At 48.7% G+C, this 23,597-nt stretch overlaps 1 long non-coding RNA gene across 2 annotated transcripts; it reads right to left on the reverse strand.

The window, feature by feature from the left end:
- Nucleotides 1–9,259: 9,259 nt before the first annotated feature.
- Nucleotides 9,260–23,390, reverse strand: LOC136790872 (uncharacterized). Of its 2 annotated transcripts, XR_010831677.1 has the most exons (7): nucleotides 23,224–23,390; nucleotides 22,619–23,128; nucleotides 21,730–21,794; nucleotides 17,752–18,021; nucleotides 15,463–17,388; nucleotides 11,515–14,709; nucleotides 9,260–11,037 (listed from the first exon to the last, which is right to left on the reverse strand). It is a non-coding gene; the product is annotated as an uncharacterized lncRNA (long non-coding RNA). The 2 variants fall into 2 exon arrangements; XR_010831678.1 differs by lacking the exons at nucleotides 22,619–23,128; nucleotides 23,224–23,390 and adding an exon at nucleotides 21,913–22,031.
- Nucleotides 23,391–23,597: the final 207 nt, after the last annotated feature.

A 23,597-nucleotide genomic window follows, 5' to 3' on the forward strand; every position in this document is an offset into this window, starting at 1 on the left:
AGAAAAGGAGCATGGACAGATTACAAATGGTGCAAGCATAACCAGGCAGCCACTATTTTTTGTCATGACGTTTTCATACTGCGAGTCCAGTCTGAGGTCTCATCTATTCAAACCTCCTGGGGGATTTTTAATCTTCCTGCTTATTTTTGCTCCATCTGTCTTTTCAGAGAGTCCCCGAGGAATATTTATTCTTTCTTTGGAATCTGCTGTCTCTTTCATAAACTCTTTCTCACTTCTGCTATAAAAACATATCCAGGACAGAACTCCTTCCAGTTTCCAATTTAATTTTATTCTTGGGCAGTTTATATCCAGTTGTTTCCATGCTGTGGTTGTGTTTTAACTTGAGTTGCTCTTTTCCATCTCTGGTGTGCTCCCCCACAATGTGTGAAAAGCAAATTATTTCTTTCCAGGGCACCTCACATTTCTTTATGATTTAGATGGGCTGCCTTGAGCTTATCACAGCCCACTTATAAAGAGTTTATGAGTTTCCCTTCAAAGACTTTGGTATGCATCAGGGTATCAGCTAGATACAACAGGCTGGACAAAAGACACGCACCCCACTGCAGCCTCTTTGTTAGTGGATGGTGCATTTTCAATCTGAAAGCCATCTCTCAAAATGAGTACAAGCCTTGTCCTGCAATAAGGGCAGGGCTTTTCTCTTCCTGTCTTTTGCATCCACCTCTATTTTCCAACACCCATTTTCCAGATCTCATAAGGAAACCCTAAATGAATCTGCTATAGACCCCAAGCACTTCATGGAAGCAATAACCTCCTCTAAAGGGACTGAAGTTAGCTTTCAAACATTCACTCAGGACCTGGTGCCACCATCTTATTTCACAGGAAGAACTGGGTGAGGGTCAGGGCTTGACTGCAGGTTAATCCATTTTCTCAGCAGTCTGTGAAGTCTCTTTTGTTACTTGTAAATGGCAGAGTGATTGCTTAATGAGCCTACTGCCAGTACCTATTTTCTCCTGGCCCATTTCACCAACACCTACACCTTTTCAGAAAATGTCTCAGACTGTTGTTTTCCCCATTTAGAGGTACAGATGGTACCAGTCCATGGACAATCCTGGGAATTTACTCACACTCCATCTTCCTCTTCAACCCACTGCCCCTCCACACACACACACACGAGTCATATTTTGCAGTCATTCCTCATTTTATACAATTCTGCTGTGTATCAGATATGCTCCGTAGGCGAGCGGGAATCCATTTGTGCTCTGCAAAAGGCCAGACTCCTCGAACCTCCGTGCAGGTCTCAACCACACTGCATTTTTGTCTCTTGGAAACCCACCACAGGAGGAAGTTGTTATGATTGCTTCTGTCCCTGGGGGTGAAAGGAGTCACGCACTGCAAATGAGATGCACGTACTGCCGTCCCCCAGCCCCGCACCACATGCTAAAAAGGGAATTTCTACCAGATTGCTGTGAACACCTTTCCTCACTCTAACCTATTCAGAGAGGGCAGTAATTCCTCTGCTACTTTGGCTAATCAGTCCATGGGCTCACCCCAGAGACCCAGCTTCTAATCCTGGTTTAAGCCCCTTTTTTTGGACGGATTCACCCATCACTGACACCAGTCAGAGGCTCAGTTTTGGATCCCTTGTTCTCTGCCTGCTCTCACATGCCCACGTCCACCACCTGTGCGGGCTCCCAGCAGTTGCCAGTGCACCCCCTCTGACTGCCGTGACCTAAACTCCATGGTTCGACTCTTCAGCTTTCTGTCACCTCCTGCTCTAGCCCATGCATAGAGGAACAGCTATATTAGGCGCTCCCGAAATTCCTTTCTAGATTATTTCATGTGGCTAAAGGTCTTTTCCTGCAGCCAGGAATTTTAGTGTTTTGTTTGTTTGTATATTTTTGTTTTGTTTGTTTTTGTTTGGTTTATTTGTTGTTGGTTTTTTTTCTTTAATTGCAGAGTGACAGATTGTAAAAGAACTACTCCTCCTTTCTGTGGCAGTGCACTTTTACTTGTTTTACAAGGATTGAACAGTATTTCAAGTCACAAGCCACCAAGTATCCCCACTCAGCACTACATTCAGGATGCTCTGCCGGCATGTTCCTCTGCAGAAGCTGCTGCTTGGAATGAACAGCTGCAAAGACCAAGTCATGTCCTGTAAACCATTTCCACAGTTTCTTGGAGTGGCTTTTTTTTTTTCTCTCTCTTGCTGATACTGAATGTCAAAGCCCACTTGTGACTTTATAAATAGATCCATTGCCAATTCATCCTGGACGACCTCACTGTGCCAGGAACACACATTTCCTCTGCTTCTATACACTTTCAAGCAGGGCATCTCCTCTCTCTCCATTTCAAGCTTTTGACTCTTTCCAGGCCAGCTCAGGTTAGTAGCTAGTGCCAGAATATGTACTAAAGACTTGTACAAAGTCTATATTATTCAGGATTTTTTTTTTTTTTAACCTGGCAGTTTTGCACCACTGTCAAAGCTGGTCTAATAGAATTCATGCTTGCAAACCCGTATGTATTCTTCCTCCCTAGCTAGCCTTTTAGACTAATGTTCAGCTAAACTGAAAAACCTTTGAGGATTTTTCCCTTTCCAGTACAATTTTGCATTATTTGGGAAAATAAAACCTCCCTTATTTGCACTTCTGAGTTATTGATGGGTACAGAAGAATGCCACAAACATCCTGCTTTAGCCAAATTCTCTAGCTGGCCCAGTTCCCACATCAAGGAGGCTGACTTTCATTGTCCTTTGTGACCCCTCTCTCATCTTAGGCAATTTTTCAGCTCCTGGAGAGCAATTGCAGAATCAGGAATTAATTTGCTGCATCATCTTCTGCATTATCAAGCACTATATAGCTGGAGGAATATAAAAAAATACATTGGTGGATTTTTTTAGACTACATTTTTAGGTTTGTCAGGTTAAACCAATCTATTTTTAGACTAAATAACTATAACCTCTTCGCTCACCTTCTTCTGGTTAGTTCTGACAGCAGGAGGATTGATGAAAGATGTCTGCAGCCTGTGTTGATAAATGAGTGCACAGGGCAGCCGCTCGTCCTCCCTTCCACCTCCTGGTGCTCTTTGTGCTGAAGCAGTGCATGGGGAAAGGCATAATGAAGGTGTATGTGGCCACAGCAAAGGGAAGAGAGGACCAGCTAACACCAGATTTCCTTCCATGTCAAGTTCAAGTCAGAAACGTAGAGGATAGGTGAGCGCAAGTGTGTGCTGCCACTTGATTGCCAGGAAACTTCACAGTGTTTCATATGAAACGGTAGTTTCATAATAATAGGTCATAATACATGAATGAGCTTCGGTTCAAAGTTTGAGTTTGTTTTTAGCAGGAAAAAAAAAAAAAAAACCTCAGTGTCTCACTCAGGGTTTCTCTAATGTCATACACCTCTACAACCCCTCTACTCTTCCTTTTCTCTTGAAAGTCTTTAAAGCCGTTTATCCTTTTTGGGACACGACCCAAACACGGCTTATCCGAACTTGTCCATCTTGCTCTTTCCTTGTTGAGAACCTGGTTGGGAACATGTGACACTAAAAACATTGCAGGGCTTCCCCCTGTTCGTGTCACAGACAGCCTATCAGGATATCACCTGGGGGGAAAAAAAAACGTGCAAAGGGAGACGTGCTTTATAATTAAGACCCCTTCAATAGTTTTCCTGGCTCCATTTTACAAACTCTGAGTCACCCTGGCTCAAGCTGGGAGGAATCAGTGTTTGAACCTGCAGAGATATTATCTGCCTTTGAAATATTTAGGAAAACTCTGAGCCTTATTTGGGAAAGTGAAATCTGCTGTGATAACCAAGGCCTTGATTAGCTGGAAGGAGAGAGGGGTCCTAAACACCTTCCCCCTCCTGATTAACTCCTGCTGTGATTGTGTGGCACCCTGTGGGGCTGCTGGCACCTCGGACATCTCGTAATTGTTTCCAGGGCATCCCGCAAGGTCCCAGGTGATCTCCTCAAGGACTAAAACTTTCTTTTCCCTCTTAATGGAAGACCACGTAACACACGGTCCTACATCAGTGGCATAGTCATGGATGCAGAGCCCTTCTCCCACACCTCCCCTCAGAGAGCAGGGCCACAGTGCGGGGCTCAGGCTGCGGCAGGCAGAGAAGGAACACAGATATTCCCCTTAGTAGCCATGGGGCTGGACACACATCTCTCCCCACAGCCAGATTTTTATGATGCCTCGGTCTCCATCACCCAGGACAGCACGGTGGCAGGGTCTTCTAGCAGGACTGGAGTGGGGACACCTCTGTCCTGGGGCAGCATTCCCTTGTCCAGGGACACCTTTGACCACAAGGGTTTTGTTGGTGGCAAGACCCCATCCTGCCAAGCAGCACAGTGCCACAGCCCTGCTCTTTGCTGGGGACCCCCAGCAGCTGGGCACAGCAGGAGGTGCCAGCAGGATTACGGCAGTGGGGCCGTGGGGCAGGCCCTGTGTCACCGTGCTGTGACAGCAGAAAAGCCACCGCTGGCTCCGGGAGCTGGCTGCGCTCACCAGGCCTGGTGGCTGTGCTCGGTTCTGCTTCCAGGAGGCCAGCAGCGTATCGCTTACATTTACACAGTCACCAGTAACACAAGACCTGGCAGGTTCTCAAAGATGAGCAGAGGTTTGGAAGTCAAAGATATTTTTCATTCCCAAGCATTTCCTTCATGCCACTGGGAGTATATGATTGTACTCTGCAAGCAGGATAAGGCAAGCAGTAGTGTGTAAAAGTGGTGGAAAAACACCCTCCCCAATTTGACACGGCTTTTTTACCATGTAATAGAGGATGGCCACACTCCCCCTTAAAATGTGCATTTCTTTCATAATAGAAATACTTCATTTCTTTCCTTTAAAAGCCAATGGAATGTGGGCAATGAACAATTTCACATTTAGAAGCCAATTTTTCATCAGGGTTTATCCTTTTGATTTGGAAACTGGCTCGTTTATGCTGGAAAATTCTGTGCAATGTTGCAATAAAAGAGGCTCTATTTTTGCATTAGCTAAAATATGCACACACACAAACCCAAGCAATACAAAAGCAAGCAAACAAAGAAGTGCCCAGCCCGTAAGCTCCAAGCTGCCTAAAATTTCTTATTTCAAGTACAAATGCCACGAAGACCCTTGCCATCTCTAATAATAAAGCAAGCCGCCACCCAACAGCAACATAACATTTCCACTAGGCAGTATGTTTTTCCCTGTGAAACATAACTTAGCAAATGTGGCTTCAGCTGCCTAAATGTCAGCTCAATCTGTTGCAATATGTTGTAAACTTTGGAGATACTAATCGTATGTCATATACTCACAGCAGTTTCTGGATTTGCTTTGGGACTAAAATGTTCCTGAGCAAAACAATTCACTAAGGGAGAAATCCTACCCTTTGTATTTTTTTTCCTCCTTCCCTAGAAGTAGCTTTTCACTGATTTTTCCCCTTCCTGGCCTACTTCTGTACATGCTGTTTTACTTTATAAATCAGATCCATCCCAGTTCCAGCAGTCAGAAACGGGGGTATCTTGCTTTTCTATATTGCATAGCAGAGCAGTAACTTCACACACTGTTTGAGAGAAAAGGAGAATCCAGATCCAGGATAGGCTTCTGGCCAAACCAGCTCAGATTTTCCATCCCTTCTGTAACTGAGACATGAAAAGTGCAGGTTAGGACTGGGCAGCAGCCACTGACATCAGAAGCCCTATTTCTGGCAATCTTCTTTCCCAGATTGGTGTCTGATTCATGTTATGGCTTTCAGAACAAATACAGGAAAATTAGGTACCAAGATACATTCAGACACTGAATCAAAGTTTGAGGGAAGGCTAGGGTTTTCTACATTTGTATTAAGCCCACATATACTTGCTGGCAGATATTTATAGAGCATGACAGTATTAATTCTCATCTGCAGTCAAGAAGTGGGATAAGTTACATGAATTCAGTGCTGCCAGTCCAACATAATTTCCTTTCAACACCATGACCAAATTGCTGCACTTCATTGCCTTGATTTTCACACCTGTAAAATGGAGATAATACTTATGCCTTTTACAAGGGATAATGCTATAAACATTAGTTGAACTATTTGTGAAAATGCTTCGGAGAAGCACCGACTCCTTACTGTACAATAACTTTATCTGTACTGGCTGATATCAGACAGGAAGAGCTGAAATCTAAACCAGGAAAGTGAGGGGGAAAGGAAGCATAATTTCCTGTTTGCATGATGTACTCTGCAAGTGCAACTGAGAATATAAGGCTGAGGGATCTTGCAAGAAAAGGCTTTTTCAGCCAGCTCCCCCAGCTTTCTCCAGGCTGTGCTCATGCAATGCCACGGTCCTCAGTGAAGGCATTCCTAATTTGCCCAGCGTGAGAGGAGGATCCAGTCCTTTCACATCAAATTGATTTTCTTTAAATTCCAGAGCAGATGTGGTGCTGTGTGCCAGTGACCCCCCCGATCTCGCACGCCCGTGCTGCACGCGGTGGTACCCTCTGGTTGCAGAATAAACCCGAGTAACCACCACAGTGCAGCTGAGAAAGCAATGGAAAATCCAGCCAGGCAGGAAGCTTTTTCTTCTTGATTTCTGTGAAGTTCTCCAAGTTTGGCAAGCTTTGTAAACTCAGTAGCGGGAACAGAAAAGGAAAAACCATCACGTACAATTTTTCTGTGGCTTGCAGAAGTGAAATAAATCAAAAGATAAAACGGCAAGGCATCTGTGATACAAGATTTATTCTGTGAATGCCTAAAGTATTTAATCGCTGTCCCTGTGGCTTTCAATTCTGTTTGCTAGGGCCACGTTATTTTGCCTATTTTGTAAGGTATAAGCACGTATATCTCAAGTGCTTTCTGGCTGCGTTCCATATTCTCCTCTTCCCTGTTGGTGTTAGTGCTTTCCCTTTTGCATGGCTTGGATAACTCTCCGTAGTGCTCCCCATCTGTCCCTCTTTTCTGCCTTCTGATTTAGCATCTGATAACTTTCTACGTGACACCAGTGAAGTCCTCCTTGTCACCAGTGGGACCAGCTGCGCCATCTTGTTCCTTCCACCCGCCGTGGTGCCTCATCGGAGCTATGCCACAGGTCGCTGTCGGAGCCACTGTCCCTCTGTTGGGGCAGATGGATGTCCCCAAGCCCCCCCATCCATGGGTCAGGCATGAGGTGAGCTTACTGTTGCCATCGTGGTCCCATCCATCCATCCATCCGCTGTGCCATGGTACAACTGGTACATCCCCTTTTCCATCTCTTCACCCAAAACAATGACAAGTACAGGGGCTCAGGTTAGCGCAGGAGATGTGGGAACCACCACAACCCGAGCACGAAGTTGAGGCACCCCCAGTGGCCCCCAGCCCTGGGGTCTGCTAAGACAGGACGAGCAAGGGTAAGCAGCCCAGCATGTGTTTGCAAATTGGAAAACCTGAAAACGACCCGTCTGTCTTGCCTGGTTCAGTCCCACAGAGACCCCCTGTGTCCCGCTGCATGTCCAGGCCCAAACGCTGCGGGGGTGACAGCGGGCCCCCTGCCCCAGCAGGGCTCTGCGGTGCCCGTTGTTAGCTCTGTGCCACGGCTGTTGAATTCCCATTAAATAGCTGAGTCTCCTTTAAACTTCATCCAGAACAAGGAGCTTAAGCCTTACGGCAGCATTTCCTAGGAACTCTCAGCTCTCCTTTGGGGACATATTTCTTTCTATTGAAGGGAAGATTTCACAATACCTCTCTTCTGCTTCCAGGCACCGCGGTGCTGCTCTCCTACCATCTCCTAAGAGACTCACACTCTCGACTTTCAGTTCTCCTCTCGTTCCAGCCTGTCTGCTAGGATTCATTCAAAGGTGTAGGAAAAAAAACCTCCTGGGACAGCCTGTCCCGCGCCGCACCCACCCCTGTAAAACCCCAGCCGGAGCACCACTGGTTCTTATCAGCCATCACACCTTAAAGTATAAAAGGTGTGCCTAATATTAGCCAGGAAACGTCGTGGTGAAGACCTGGACTTTTTCAGCTAATCGGTATTAATAACTTCCTATGCTTGAAGACAGCCCATAGGAAATGCAGCCTGACTCATCTACCCTGTAATTAGATGAACTCCTCGAAAAAGTGCAGGTGGCTGCACCGCAAAGGCACATTAGCCAAGGTGCAGAATATGCTTCTGACCAAAGGGCAGATAATAGCAGCAATAATTTCCTCCACTGATATAATACAAAAAAGCAGTATTTCTGACAGATTTGGCATCTGGCTGAGGCTGGAAAGTCAAGCAGTCATTTTCTTTCTTTCCCTCTCCCTTTTATCTCACTCAAGGGAAATCTGTAATATGCACAAAGCCTTGATTTATTTTTTACACTCTCACAAATTACTGGAATAATTATGCAGAGAAATTTCACAAAAAAAACCAGAAGATATTCAGGCCTATTTGCTACTTCGGTTATACGTAGACTGCGATCCCTACCAAAGATATTTGCTTCCTGTGTTCTCTTTTTCTGCCAAGTTCAGCCGTATATCACTTTTATGTATCTGAAGGCCGCAGCGTAATGCAATATGAAGCTATGAATGGGATAAAGTTACATATTCTCCATTGATTTTCCATTGTACCCATTATCTTTAATGCTGGAACGCGGGATAGTGCGAGGGCCGGAAGCCTCCGCACCTCCGCGCTGCCTGGTGCCGTATGAAAGCCATCCCCTGGGGGCAGATAAAACCAGCTGCGAGCTGCAGAGAGGAGACAGGCGTCCCCTGAAGCAGCCGGCGTAATGGGGGGGAGTGGGTTGCTCGCCCGCCAGCAGGGGAGAGAAAGGGAGAAGCCAGGAGCAGGGAAGGATTAGGGAGGGGGCATGCGAGGGGCCAGGAGGCAAGAGAAGGGCTGGCAGGAGGGACAGGGAGCCAGAGGAAGGACCCATGACAGATCTGCCTCAAGCCTTCTTGGCAGTGGACGAATACTTTTTTGCTTCACAAAAGAGAAAGGGGAAAAAAAATAAGAAAAAAAAGTTTTGTGGTCCGTGATGCTGCCGCTGCCCAGGAGCACAGCGATGCTCAAAAGCCTTTGCCCCACTGGTCTGGGGTCTTGTGGAAAGCAAGCTGAGGGCTCACTGCTGTGGCTGCCCGGCCCCATGGCTGCAGGGGTGTGGGGAGAACTCAAAGGCTGAGCATTGGTGCCGGGAGGATGCAGCTGCACGGGGAGAGCGGGGCGCATGGGTGGCCTGCAGCCCAGGCAGGCCTAGTTGCGCTGGGACTAGATGTTAACACTAGCTCTCTAACAAGCTTCTCCAATCGCATTTTTTAAGGCCATGTGTTAACAGAAAGCAACTGCGCAAATGCAGCAAGTTCCAGCACCGCTTCCACCCTCATAACGACAGACACCGCCGCGATGCGGTTGTCGTTCCTCTCGCTAAGGGTCAGAGCGGGGAGCTGGGCAGATGATCGCTGCATGCAGTCTCACTCGGGTCATCCCAGTGGGGCCCCTGCCTGCCCCTCCCAGGCGGCCAGGGCTGAGGGTCCGGTCCTAGCAGCAGAGCTCTCTGCCACCTCCGCTCTGCGGTCACCGCTGGTGCCCCTGTCATGTATTTTTCAGATCAGAATGCTTCTGAAGGACGAGTGACCCGCTCATCTTCGCCTGACCTTTACTGCTCTGGATACTCGTGTTGACATCTGTGACTAATTTGTGATCTACGAAACCGAGCTGTGACCAATACAAAAAATCTTTATGAGAGCCTTGCCATGTTCACCAGCAGGTTTCCTGACCTCGCTGCTCCAGAGTTTGTGCTCTGGGGAACTCCACAGGTGACATCTCCACCTCCAGCATCCCGCCCCAACCTCTTCTCCACCACACCAGCTCTCAGCTGTGGGCACGGAGCGCGGGGACCCTCGGGTGAATTTTCCTGTGGTCACTGAGGAACAGAGCCCCCAGTGAGATCCCCCCATCCCAGTGCAAGAGAAATCTGGTGCCTCCTTTTGCTGCTCCAGTGGGGCAAGGATGTGAGCCAGGCTCCTTCGGGGCTGCCCGCCGCCACATGCGTGTGCACGTGCATGTGCTGCGCAGCAGGGCCCCGCTTCTCATTTAAACAGCCAATTAAAGCCTACTTTGGCACTTAGCACATGGCATCAGCTTGCAGTACTTAAGCTGCCTAGCACAGTGTGAATTTAATTTGATAAAGGGGCAACTAATAAAGATCTTGGAAGGCTGGTTAAAGTTCATTAAGCCCTTCCTTTCAAGGTACACTTCTCTCCCCTGCAAAAGCTTGCGTCTATTTTTTTTTTTTAAAGCTGTGTTATATCCTGCCACCAGAAAAAGGTGCCTGTGTCACACTCTGACAGGGTATATTTAAAGTCTCGCTGTCAAAGTCATGTCAGATCTTGATTCCTTGCCCAGAAATGTGCAGAAAGAAAAACTAAAGCCCCCTTGCCCAAGTGCGGGGAGAGGAGTGCACGACGGGTTCGTGCAGCTTCTGCGAGGGGAGCTCAGCTTCTGTCACACTGCGCTACATCCATCCTATTTCTTTTGAGCGATCCGGAATTCCAGATGGCTTTCATAAACAGATGAGGAGGCTCCTCTGAGTTCACTGGTTTAATGAAGCCCGTATGGCTGACTCATGTAATAAGTATTTAATCATGCTGATGAAAATCATTTTAAAAACTTCCACCACACACAGCGCTGTTCCCCGCACAGCCGCGGAGCTGATAACACAACATCACAGCCAAGGAGCCTCCGTTCTCCAGAGCCTCTCCAGTTGCCTGCCTCGACTTTCATTAAGGAGTTATAAATGTGTGCACGTCTGCGCATTGCCACCCTCTAACGAGGACCGGTTCGTCTTTGCAAATGCTCATCAAATCACCTATGTGAGTGCCACAGGAAGATTTTTGTTAAGCTCCACATTCCCCATGCAGCTGTTTTCAGAGGTCACTCATGGGTTAACACTTCGGTGTTTATATCTTCTCGTTAGTTTCAGTTTGTGCTCTCAAATGCCCATACTTGCTAGTTTAAGTGGTCTCCATTTGTAAACAGAGGAATGCCAATACCTTGTAAATACTGAGTCATCTTAGGTGGACATCTGTCCTCTGGTCAGCAGAAGTCCCGGACAACACCACGAAGAATGTGGACCTTCGTCATTTTCAGAGCATGGACCTAAATGAACGCATGTAAGTGCATCATGTGGCCACTGGTCGCCCACACAACCTCGGTACATTTCAAGCTAGCTCCAGTCTGTCCTCGTCTCCTCCAGAGCAAACCCGGAGCTGGAGGCCACCCTGGAGCTGCCTGCACACTGAGGGTGGCAGTGACCTCCCCAGGGCAGCGCTGGGGGGCTCGGACATATCCTGGGGTTATGTGGTCACCCAGACAGTGCCCTGTGAGGGCTGGAAGACATGCTGGAAGATCTGAATGTATTCCTTGAGGGGGAAGGGTCCAGAAATCACTGCCTTGCAGGGTCTGGGTGGGCTGGAAAAGCCAGTGGAGTTCTGAGAACAAGCGGGGCGCCTCGCGTGGGCTGGAGCACTGAGGAAGTTGGAGACACTCTACCAGATGCTCTTTGCTTGTGTGAAAGGCTGAAACAAGGCACATTGACTCCTAGGTCTGGATTCTCATTGTCATGTTTGTGCTTACCTTTACAACGTGCTCATCGCTGCTCAGCAGGTCCAGGCACTTCTGGGAGCTCTGGCAAAAGGAAGAAGACAAATAACATACTGTTCTGCACAGGCTCCCAGCCACACATAGAGAGGTGTCCCTGTTTTTCTACAGAGAGTTTTGTGGATCGGTCCAAATTTTCATAGTCAGATATTTTTTATCATCAGATGAATTAGTTTTACGTGTTGGGGACAAGGCCACTTGAAGTTTCCAAATTCTAGACATGTTGAAAGCTCAAGGCACATTTGCACTATTATCAGTTACAAATTTGCTTATATCCTGATGGGGAAAAGACTTGTTTTCTGACATGAGACCAAACAAAACCTCCACTTTGTGTCATTACAGCTAGTTCCCTTTGGTAAGCAATTTATTGTTCAAGCCACTGACATGTAACACAGTGTTCATAGCTTTGGAAACTGGATTTATTTTAATTTCCCTCATTTGATTTTACAATAGACGTTTTTCACTTCTATACATGTGCATATGTTGAAAACCTACTGCTACAGGCTGAACAGAAAGCTGAGTGTGATCCTGTCTCTTACACTTACAAATGGTGTGCCCAGGAATTACCCCATGCTTTCTGAATGATTTAAACGCCCTTAGTGCAGCGTAGGTGCTGCTTTAAATAGTTGTACCTTGGTGGCTAGCATTTAAATCTTCAGGACTGGGAAGTCTTCTGGTTAAATTTGAATCATATTGCTGCAGCACCTAGACATATGCAGCTGCAAATAACTGGGGCATTATGGTCTTTACAGGCTCAATAATGAGATCCAGAGTTCACTTTACACAAGTGCTGCATCCTCCCATGTGTGGGCTTAAGAAGTTTGGAGCAGCAGGATCAAACTCTGCAAGTAAAGGGATACTGCATCCTTTCTTGCACCCCACTTCAGAGCGCCCAATTAAGATGTCACCATGACTTTTCAGAAGAGCACCTTAAATAGAAAAACACTGGGACAGAGGAGAGGTCTCAATTGCCGTGGTTACAACTTCAGACTCCGGAGCTAAAGGATACCAAGAAGAGAGCTTAATGCCTATAAATCTTCCAGGGTGACCTGATTCATGACTCAGCCAAAGCGCCCAAGTCCCTAAGAGCCAGGCGAACAACAACTTTAAAATACAGTTCACTACTCTTGCTGGAATCTGTAACCCACTGGTTTCACACTCAGAAGGTTTAAGACGCAAAAGGCAGGAGAGGATTTATGTGCTCCTCTGAACGAAATACTTAAGGGTAGGAAAACTTGACCCGACAATTCTGAGACATGCCTGCCGTAAATAACCAATTGATTGGCTGACTAGCAAAGCCATTAGCGGGCGTGAGGTGCCTGCTGAGATTCAGACACCGCATAAAATGCTGGAGGTGCCTGCAAAATGGACACGGCAATTGGCTACGCGGTCATCTGCTTACGAGCCGCTCACAAGGGCTCATGAAAAATGGGGTGGCTTTCATCTCACCCACTTGACACCAGGGCTCTGGAAGGGGACCGTGCGTGGGATCCAGTCTGTCACGGGCAAAGGGGGAAGAACACGGAGGTAAAATTACTACCTTGTGCTTGAGGAGTAAATCATCTGGAGGAGTAAAAGTATTTCAAATTAAGTTGGAGAACCTGCCTTGACAGTTGCAGACAATGAGCCTTTTCTGCTGTAAATCACCACAGCTGCCAAATGGCACTGGTAGGTCTGAGCTAATGGGGCTTTCCACCCCATGAAAAGTGGCTGCAGCAGGTATAGGAGGGGGGAATTTGGTGTCTCTGCTGATCACAGGCTGTCGGGTGAAAGGACTAGAGGTTACGTTTTACTATCTGAGAAAGGGTCATTTTCAGCTTTTCCTTCCATCCCATTCCCTCCCAGTGAATTTATGCGGTACACCCATCTTCGCTCTCACTGTTGTGGCCAGTTTCTGGATTTGGGTTGTCTTTTTGTGCCATCCCACCCGCTGGCATAGGCCAGAGCGGTGGAAGGCCCCTGAAGCTCTGCCTACCAAGTCTTTCACTGAGAAGAGCAGGCCCTAGGAAGCTGAGCAGACATAATGCTGGGCAACCCCAGACACTCCTTTACACCAACTTGAGACATTTGCACCGTGCAGTTAGGTAGGAATCTTGGTCTGAATGGCTAAATAAACAGCAATGTAATGACGAACCAGAGCCAGCTCCTCAGAGAGGCCGTCACTTCAGGCTGAACAAGCTGAACAAGCAAAGACGTGGCCTTGTTCCAGTATCAAACGTAAGATCAAAACTGACATCTGGGAGATAAAAGGCAGATAGGAGAATGTAGATATGTGAAACTACATTCAGTTTGATTCCACTCACAGTTTCAGATCTTTCCAAGCTTTCCTACCCAAGAAGATAGCGGCTGGCTCACAAGAACCAGCTCCCTGAGCAGGCATCACTCCCTGTGCTAGATTGCCTCTTGCACTGTTTTTTATGGGAGTGAGAAAGTCCTTGGCCCTGCCCCTGCCTCCACTCAAACAAACCAAGCTGCTTGTTCACAAGCAGAGGATTCCTCCACTATGTAGCACTCAGTTCCCCAGACAGTTTTTCATTTTATGGATTAGACTAAACAGTTGTGTCATTTTCTTTCTCCAGAGAGTGAAGGGCTGCAAGGTAAGAATTGGTTCCAAACAACTGCATTTACACGGTATGCAAAAACACACTGGCTGAGTATTGACATGCTGCTGCCCAGGTGGTTCCTGGTGTCTCCAAACCCATCAGAAATGGTGAGTACCAGCAGAGGATTCATCTGCTTCCAGGAATCTGGCCCTATTCCTACAGACTACAAGATTGTACAAGTATGACTATGCCTAACGTCTCACCAGCTAACCTCAGGTTTTATTATAGCACTCTGCTGCTATCCCAGCAATGTCTTTTGAAAGGCAAAAATATCTCAGTCTCCCCACCCAGCCCTAGTCCCCCCCAGTTTAATGCCACCGAGATACGTATCTGTAGGCAGTGCTGTCAGAAGTAGCATCTGCTCCAACAAACTCTCCAGCGGAGCAACCTGCAGGACAATGAACATTGTTGGAGCGAGGGCCTCATCCATGCTCCAAGCACATCCCCAGAACTCACGGCATTGCTTTAGTCAATACATTCAAAACGCTGAGGGTTGATGTTGCTGGAGACCGGTCTCCAGGACCCCAGTATTCAGGATTCCTCTTCACGCTGGTTTGGCCTGCAGTCTCTAACATCGGAAGCAAAGTAAAAGACACAGGAAAAAAGAAATCAGCTAAATATTTCCCAGCCCTGGAATATAGAAAGATGGGGGGTTCTCTCCCTGTGAAAGTTTTAGGCATCACAACATCCATCCACTAGGAGGTGTTCTGCAGTGCCTTGAAGCCTGGTGGAACAGGGTCTCCTCTTGCTTGCTTTAAGCTTGCCATTGGGCAGTTTCATTAGGCAGCGTCTAGTTCTGTTTTTATGAGATGACAGTGAGTAACGGCTCCGTGGTCATTTCGCAGCTACGGAGGGATCAATCCGTATCCCCTCCATGGAAGCTTCTTTCCAAGAAGTGCATTACTCTTTGGGCTGTCCAATTTTTGGAAACCTAACAGTGCATTCTGTACAATATTTTGCTACAGGAGAGAAAGTTCTTGATTTTGGAAGTGTCATTTTAGTACACCCAGCGCAAATGTTTATAAATACATACCTGCACACAGACACAGTGCTTGTCCAAACACATTCAAAGGATACCTAGGTTCTTTCATGTATTACATACTCAGAGTGAAAATAACCAGCTATATTTAACCCAGATCCAAGCCTAGACTAAATTATTTTAAAGGTCAATTAAAGAACAAAAAATCTTGGTAGTGAAAAGATAAAAAGCTCTCATTCATTTGCCATTCCAAGAGCTTTAACAGAACCAAAGCACAGAATGAGAAATTACAATTAAGTAGGATTTTATATAAAAATCGGTGACAACTCCAAGTTCCTATACCTGCCAAGACCTGAATGCAGATGACTGAATTTGGCCGACAGCAGTTGATGGAAACTCCATCGCTCACTGCGCTGATGTAGTTGTTTGGAAACCAACGGCTCTTGGCAGAGAAAACACATTTCAGCTTCTGTTGAATGACTGCACATATGATGAGCAGAAGATGAGATAGGCCAATAGCCGGCGTTCAAATCTGGATTATGTTTTGGCTAGGACTTAAAGTTCAGGTCTGGGGCCAAATGAAGGCTAGAATTTAGCCTGAAATATAATCCTGAAATCACATGGGCTCTTCTCCTCAGGTATTGGACTTGGCGGCAGGATCCTGGGGATATTTTCTCCCTTGCAATTGCTGGTCCACCCGTTTGGCAGGCGCGGCTGCGCTTGCTGCATTCCTGTTCTTTGGCCCTGTGTGAGTCAGTTCTGGAAAACTCTTATTTGACCACAACTGGAAAAGAAAAACTAAAAGGAAAAATAAAACAAACACACACACACACAAAAACCCCAAGCCCAAACCCACAGATCAAATTTGCAAGACGGGTCAGAACCACAAAGCCCAGATTTCCGCGCCAGCAGCCTGCATGAGTTCAGCTGGGAGATCCCAGAGCGGATCCCATGAGGGCCACCAGCAGCTGGGGGGGCCATGCAGGGCCAGGACCCGTCCTGAGCCAGAGGGGCCACAGGCATCCCACGGGGAGAGCAAGTGCGGCCAGCCAAATCCCCCGAGCAGCACCAGGGTTTGTTCTCTGGCTGCCTCGAAAAGCTATTTCCAGAGCTTAACTCAACACCTTCCTTCAACCTCAGAGCACCTCCCAGAGCAAACATAATCACCTCCCAGGTTTGGGCCTTACGCAGAAAGAGATCCATCTGCACAGGAATGATATTTAGCACGGGTCACAGTTTAAAATGCCATCAAAAATACCTGGAAGGGCAGTCATGGTTCGGCTCTGCCATCAGCAGTGAGGTGAGGACACCTCGGTGTGTCTGCTGAGGTAGGTGAGTGACGTGCACCAGAAGATTTGTGCAATAAGCAGGAACAACAGCCTGGCTGCACTCCTCACCATTTCTTAATGTCTGCACTCCTTGCCATTTCTACACACTGGGAACCCGTTCGAAAAGCAGCGATGGAAATCTTGGAAAGCGAATCGAAGCGAAGAAAAGCCCTTGGTGTAATTTTACAGCGTGTGAAAGACTTAAAGCAAGAAACACAACCAGATGCCACAAGGAAACTACTTCCAATTAGTTCTGCTTTGTGTTATACCTACTGATGAAAAATAAAAACAAATTCATTCTGTCAACAGCTCTATCTATAGCATAATCCTTAAATGAACTCATCCGTCAAACTGGTCTCCTCTGGCAAAACACATTACAATCCCTGTTTCTCAGCTGTGTGAATCAATCATCTGTTTCCCAAACCCATTGGTCAACATCTTAGGAACCCAATATATTTTTATTGCGCTAAACAAGCCAGTTGCAGGGCACCAACCTCACCACACCACCGATGTACGAAGTGTCCATCTACTAGCAAACTTGGCGATTCTGGGGGAGCTGTTTCCCTGTCAAGGTTACAGGGTGAACGCACTGACCCAAACCGAGCAAACCCCAGCCGTCCTGCCCCGGCAGTGTGGTTGGGCTGTGCTGCTGCTCACGGCTGGACGAGGTGAGAGAGCACCGAAGAACAGACTGGATTTTCTTCTGGGTGGACAGTTCAGATAGTGATGTTTGAAAGGGCATGGTTAGACTTTTTAGAAGATAAAGCTTTTAAGACAAAGCTAATGGTTCATATTGAAGGGTAAGAAGTTACAAGTCACCAGTCACCAGGGTCTGAAACGTACGTCAGAGAAGTCCTGTTTCCCACCAACACTCAGTCGTGCTGCGAGCAGAGACGTGCGGTTGATGCTTTGGGTTTCGCCACATCAGCTGATAGAAAATCTACCAAAAGTGTGATGCGAACCTGGGAGTTTCTTGGAGTTTCTTGCAGATGTATTAGTTCAGACAGACAAACTACAGCGGCGGTTTTACCTGAGGCCACTTCATAAAAGTTTATTACTTAGTTGTATTTTAACTGTTAAATTGACAACCATTATGAGTTTCACTAGGGAATCCCTCAAAATAATCTACAACACAGTTACCAGGAGAGATTATCTAAGGAATATTGAGCAAAGAGACATGGCAAGGGCACCCTGGTCTTACTGTCCTTGCAGTAGTACCCGCTGGTGTTACAAAAGCAGCAATATCCCCCCAGTAGCATCCTATTCAAGAGATACTTCATCGTCTCCCATGGATTTCAGTTACCTGGCATATGTTTGGGATGTTTTGCTTCTGAGCTTGACATTTTTGATGTTAGCCTTTACAACGAAACAAACCTTTCAGAAAGGTCTGAGTAACACTTCCTTGAATCCTGGGGTGCACGCAGAACAGTAGAAGACCACCAACAAGAAGATCTTGTTGCTCAAGATGGCCAAACTCAAGGGGTCCGTGTGCTCACTTCGGCAGACATTAAGTCTCTGCTGCAGGGGACCATTCAAGCAGCCCATTGATGTATATAGATATAATTAAATTTCCCTGCGGATACAAAGGCAACAGGATTCATCATTTGAGGTGGATTTTGACAGCTCTGATGTGCTCTGCTCAGGGCTTCCAGACCTGGCTGATCTCAGTGCTGGGCCTGGGAGCCAGAGGAGGAGGAAGAGAGGAATTCATCTGAGCTGAAACCAAGGTCAGCTTCCCTGAGGACCTAAGCCATGGCTCCTGGACACTCATGTACTGGGGACTGGCAAGTTGCATGGGGCTGGATGGGGAATTCTGTCAGCTTAATGTCTCCAGCACCAACATCCTTGGGAGGAATGAAAAGTTGCCAGCAGGACTGTCTAAAAAAACAAAGCAAACGAGACACCTTTCACTGGAGAGTCAAATAATCCCAGTGCAGTGCACAAAGGCACTGTGAAATCCACCCATGGAAAACCATCTGGTGTTCATCTTCCCTAAACCCAAACATAGCCACCCCAAATCCCCAGGCATCCCAAGGGGAAGCAGCCTCAGCCAGAAGAACCACACGGACAGACACACAGACATGGACACAGCCCTGTACACAGCAGGAGGGATGCCCCTAGCTCTGCTCAGAGCTTGCTCCCTTCTTCATCGAAGGACCTGCTGCAATCCCCTGCCCCGTACCGTGGATTGAGGCCATCCTCCCCTTTTGCTTTCACCAGCTCATCATTCAAATATTTGTCTTTAAATGAAGCTGAAAGAGCCACTACAGCATGGCCAAATCCAAGCATTCGAACCCATGAGTCAGCCCCACACCCTGTTCCTGAGCTGGCGTTGAACACCACGGGGGTTTTCACGACGCACTGAGCACGCCTTTGCTTCGCTTTTGTATGCCCAAGGTCTGCTCTACAGTCACAAAAAGTAGAAGAATTTTTCTTTTCAAAGGTGTCCACCGGCACAAGCTTAGAGCCTAAAGCGCCTGCCCAAACATCAGGTACTGCTAATTCATAACGTGCCACTAATAAGTATTGAGCACGTACTTGAATTTGGATGGACAACAATCTGTTGTGCTCAAAGAAAGGCGAAAACCAGATGTGAACCCTAGATGTTCACAGCATTTTCAAGAAGAAAAATCATTTATTTAGACAGGGCAGAGAGAAGAACAAGCATGACACCCAGCCTCCTGGTCACTTCCCAGAACTCCCGGGGAAGGCAGCGGGTGCTGGGGCAGACGTGGGCCTGGCCGCGGGGCCGGGGCTGCTTCGGGCTTTTCCCACCGTGTAAATGCCAGGGGCAAGTGCAGCGTTTTGCTGTCTCTGACCAAACTTTGCTTAGCTGGGGGGGTTTGGCATAACCCGAAAGGCCCGATCCAAAGCAAGCCGTGCAATCCTCAAAATCAGCTCATACAAATAAGAGGACAGCTTTTGAGCACACAGCTGTGCTCCTGGCCAGGAGCAGAGCTCCGCAGTGCCTGGCCAAGCCAGGGCATGGCATTGGGGAGCACCCACCGGGGCCTGGATCTGTGCCCCAGGCATTTCCCCCTGCTCAGCTCCCTACGCACCGATGGAGGGCTCAGGACTCACCCCATAAGGCTGTGGGGCACCTCGCTACAGACCCCTGGCCCCACCATTGGGATATTTGCACTCCTGCTCCTCGCACGCCACCACCTCGGGGAGCTGCCCCGCACGCTCATGCCCTTCACCTCACCGGAGCCTCTGCTCACCCCCAGCGCCGCACCACGCTATAAATATCCCTCCCAACCCCTCCTCATCCACTGAGCCCCTGGCACCCTGGGGCAGGGAGCAGCCCCGGGGCCACCACCTGCTTCGCCCGCCCCGCGGGATGGCGCGGCCACCCTGATCCCCGGGAGCCGGGACATCCCGGCCGGCTCTCCCCGAGGCACCGGCAGATTAGCGGCTCTATTTTTCAAGCTGCCCCTCTCTCACCCCCTCCGGCTTTCATTCAACTAGCAGGAATTTAAGGCAACTTGGCAGGGCAGGCAGGGTCTATATATAAACCCTGGTGGCCATCTCATCAAGCAAAACGCGATGAGCAAATGGCCTCTGTACCTGGAATGTGGTTTTGTGCAAGTGACAGGTCAGCAAAGCAGCTGACATCTTTCCTCGCAGCACAATGGGGATAGCAGGGATGCCATCAGCACTATTTTTTTCCTACCCTGCTGTGCACTAAAAAATTTATTCTAAGAACATTAGGGAGCAGGGGAGTAAAAATAGATCTGCAGGTTCAGCAAATGGCTCTCTCCACTCCTTGCGTTTCAACCTTTTTTGCAGAGAACAGAAGCAAAAAGGGTTGTGCTGCTCTGTTGAACTCTGTGTTTGCTCGGCAGTTCCTGGTAACGACACCGCTGCTTTCCAGGCTCATTTAAAAATGCTTCCAGCAACCTGGGCATTTTTGTGGTTCCGATTAAAACGTTGTTGACATTAACCACATGGTAAAGAAACTTGGAAATAAGGGTGACCTCGATCCAAACCCTCTTGCCAGGCTGGGAGCAGCCTGCGGAGCCGCCCTGTGAGCACACAACATGCACATCTCAAGGGTCTGCAGTGGCCAAATTTGCCTGGCCCCCAGAGACATGCGGTGGTCAGATAATCTCAGAGTTAATGCTGGTGGAGACATTTCTATGGAGCAGGCTGGGAAGTGCCACGACAGCACGGGTAGGCAGCTCCTGCTCTTCCCAGCTCTGCGGGCGAGTCGCCTGTGGAGAGGTGAGCGTGTTTACGGCCAAGTCATAAGCTGCTGAGTGCAGGCTTTGACCTTGGGCTCTCCTCTGGTTTCCTTGTAGGCAGAGGATGAGGACACGAGATGGGCCACCACAGCAGGACCATCTCCGGGGTGAGGGCAGAGCAGGCAACTGTGCATGTGGGGAGGCGCAGGCTGCCAAGCCTCGGGGCAGCAGGGCCCATGTCCCCATCCCCACCCCAGAGCCCCCTGCACAGCGGGGCTTGTGCTATGTGCTTTCAAACACATCCCCCAAAGCTAATGACGGCCTGGGGTTGGGCCATGGGATCTCTCTAAGGAGCTGTTTTGGGGGTAGATGATGCCAGCTTGACTAAGCTGAAACATCTGGCGTGAGCACACTTGGTGTCCCCTCCAGGCGCCCAGCGGGGAGTGGCACGGAGCTGTGCACCACGCTCCCATCAGGCGCAGCCCAAGCCCTGGAGCAGGGCGCTCCGGTCCCCATCCCCACAGCAGGGACACCCAGCACAGCATGGGGGGGCACTGTCCCCAGCTTCCCACCACAGATATCACTCCAGGACCAAGCCAGCTGTGCTAGAAACCAGAAAAGGGAGCCCCTGTGAACCTCTCTAGCTCCAGCTAAACCCAACTTGGCTTCAGCTGGCTCTTGGGCCTTGATTAAGGCTTCCAAGCGATGGCAGCCTCCAGGCTGGAAGACAAACGTGCACATGGCCTCCTACTTGCCCCTCACCAGCTGGTGTTAAAGGCTTGAGGGATGAAGTACCTCTTTCACTGATTTACACTAGTGAGACCCCATGCACGAGTAGCTCATGTCCAGGGCAGAAATTCCTGCTAAAAGACCCACCCCACCACCCTACTCCCAACCCCTGAAATTTGCAGACACATCCAAGTGATTTAAGGGCTGGATCCTGAAGATTCAGCTTTCAATAAAGCCCTTGGCATTTAGGCTCCTGACCATACCAGAACAGGGGACCGACCCACAGGTATACCTGTCACCCTCTGGTGCTGGGCAGCGTGGGACAACCAGGAGCTGTCAACTTCTTGGGGTCCCCAGCAAAACCTCACCTGTTTGTGGAAGCAGCATCCGTGGGGCTCTGCTTTTTAGACCTTCCCGGTTAAGTGAGTTCCTTCTGCAACACAAGAAATGACTTCAGTGCTCAGCTTCTCAAGAGCTCGTTTAACAGCGTGCTGTGGGGATTAGGGGGACGACAAGGAATTTTAATAGAAGGAAAGCACTTTATAACTCACTTCCAAGTTGATTTGTACAGCCAAAGCTGCTTTGTTATTCTTTCACAGGGGAAAGATCCCAAGAGCAAACACCTTCAAAGGAGCAATCCAACTCTCCTTGAAGGCAGGAGAGGCAAACCCTGCAAGTCAAAGCAAGGGCTGAAACGTGCCCAGAATCCCTAAGTCCCTCAAGATCTCCGTTTGGCAGATTGCTGCAGCATCCCCTGAGTCTCAGAAGCTGGAGCCTCATGGGTGATGCTGCGCTATCTGATGTAGGTGGAATTTTTTTATACCTAGAGCAACGCCGTGCTTAGGATTACATCTTTAAAAGACTCTTTTCTTGGCGCTAAGGTTCATTTCAAAAGGGGAAATTTCTCTCCTAGAACCTCTAAACCCCTTGTGTTTGCACTGCACCCTCACGCAGGGTCCAGGGGCAGCGGGGAAGTGCCCAGGCCAGGACTTGGCTTGGCTTGGGTTTGGACAAGTTTAGACAAGACATGGCAAATCCAAGGCCCCTGCCCCAGCAGGCCGGCCTGGGTGGCTGAAGGGAAGTCGAATATCAACCTTCAGAATACCAACATTTGGGGGCAGAGGGATCTATCCATGATTTCCATGTATCTCCAGCCTGAGGCTTTGCATCCCTCAGGCAAGCGTCATTTCTTGGCTTCCAACCCACCAAACTGAACAGTCAGATTAAGGAATGACAAGACAGACGACATTTACTAACATTTGGCAGCCAGGCTGAGACAACGTCTCTCCACCATCGTTCGAGTAATCTCCCCTTGGAAAAGGCCCAGATGAGTGTTCCCGCTGCTCAGATGGTTCCAGAAGAAATGACTTGTAAACAGCAGTGGAAACCGTGCCAGGAAATACCAAAAGAAAAAAAACCATGCCGTTTCAACAACAATTTCAGAGCCGGCTCCAGCAGCGATGCTCTTACGAGCATTAAACACGGCCATCCCTGCGCAGCTCCTGGGGACGGCCTCCTGTGAGGGGCCTGCTCACCTCAGCGGCGGCACCCGGGCCATCCGCACTCGCCTCCACTGTTGGCCCCTTCCAACACTGATGAAACCCACAGCGCCATGGGAATGCCTCGGTCCTCAGCACCCAACAAATGTGCCGGGGCCTGCTTTTGAGTGCCACGGCCCTTGGGCAGGTTTCTGCTTCTGCCTTTCCTCATCGTCAGCACCCTGCACATGGCGGTCCGCGAGCAGGGCCTGGCTGTGCTGCAGTGCTCCTGGAGAGAAACAGAGGGATCAATGTCCTGGGGATAAATACCATGTAAATTCATTGAGAGAAATCTGCCCCATGGCCCTGTACCCCATCACGTACACAGCATCAAAAAGGCAGGAAAGGCCGCAATTCCCCCCGGAGCCTGGGCAGAGGAAGGCACCTAGGGAAGTGTTGCAGCTCAGGCTCTTTCTAGCAGCCACAGCTCCCCCTCTTTGAGCAAAGTGGCTTCCAGAAAGATCTCACATTGGCAACCCTCGCCTCCCACTTGGGACTTCTCCTACAGCTCTCCATACTTCTGAGCTCGAAGCCTGAAGGACTCAGCCAGCACTTGGCCAGGGAGTAATAGAGGAGATTCCCCTGCACCCCTCCTAAAACTCGGGGCTGAGGAGCCCCCCCAGACAGGCTCCTGTGACTGCACAATGACTGGCAATTAATGGGTACCAGAGAAAGGCGAGGCCAGTGTTCTTTCAGAA

The sequence above is a fragment of the Anser cygnoides genome, chromosome 5, assembly GCF_040182565.1.
Source record: "Anser cygnoides isolate HZ-2024a breed goose chromosome 5, Taihu_goose_T2T_genome, whole genome shotgun sequence".
In the NCBI taxonomy this organism is placed as follows: domain Eukaryota; kingdom Metazoa; phylum Chordata; class Aves; order Anseriformes; family Anatidae; genus Anser; species Anser cygnoides.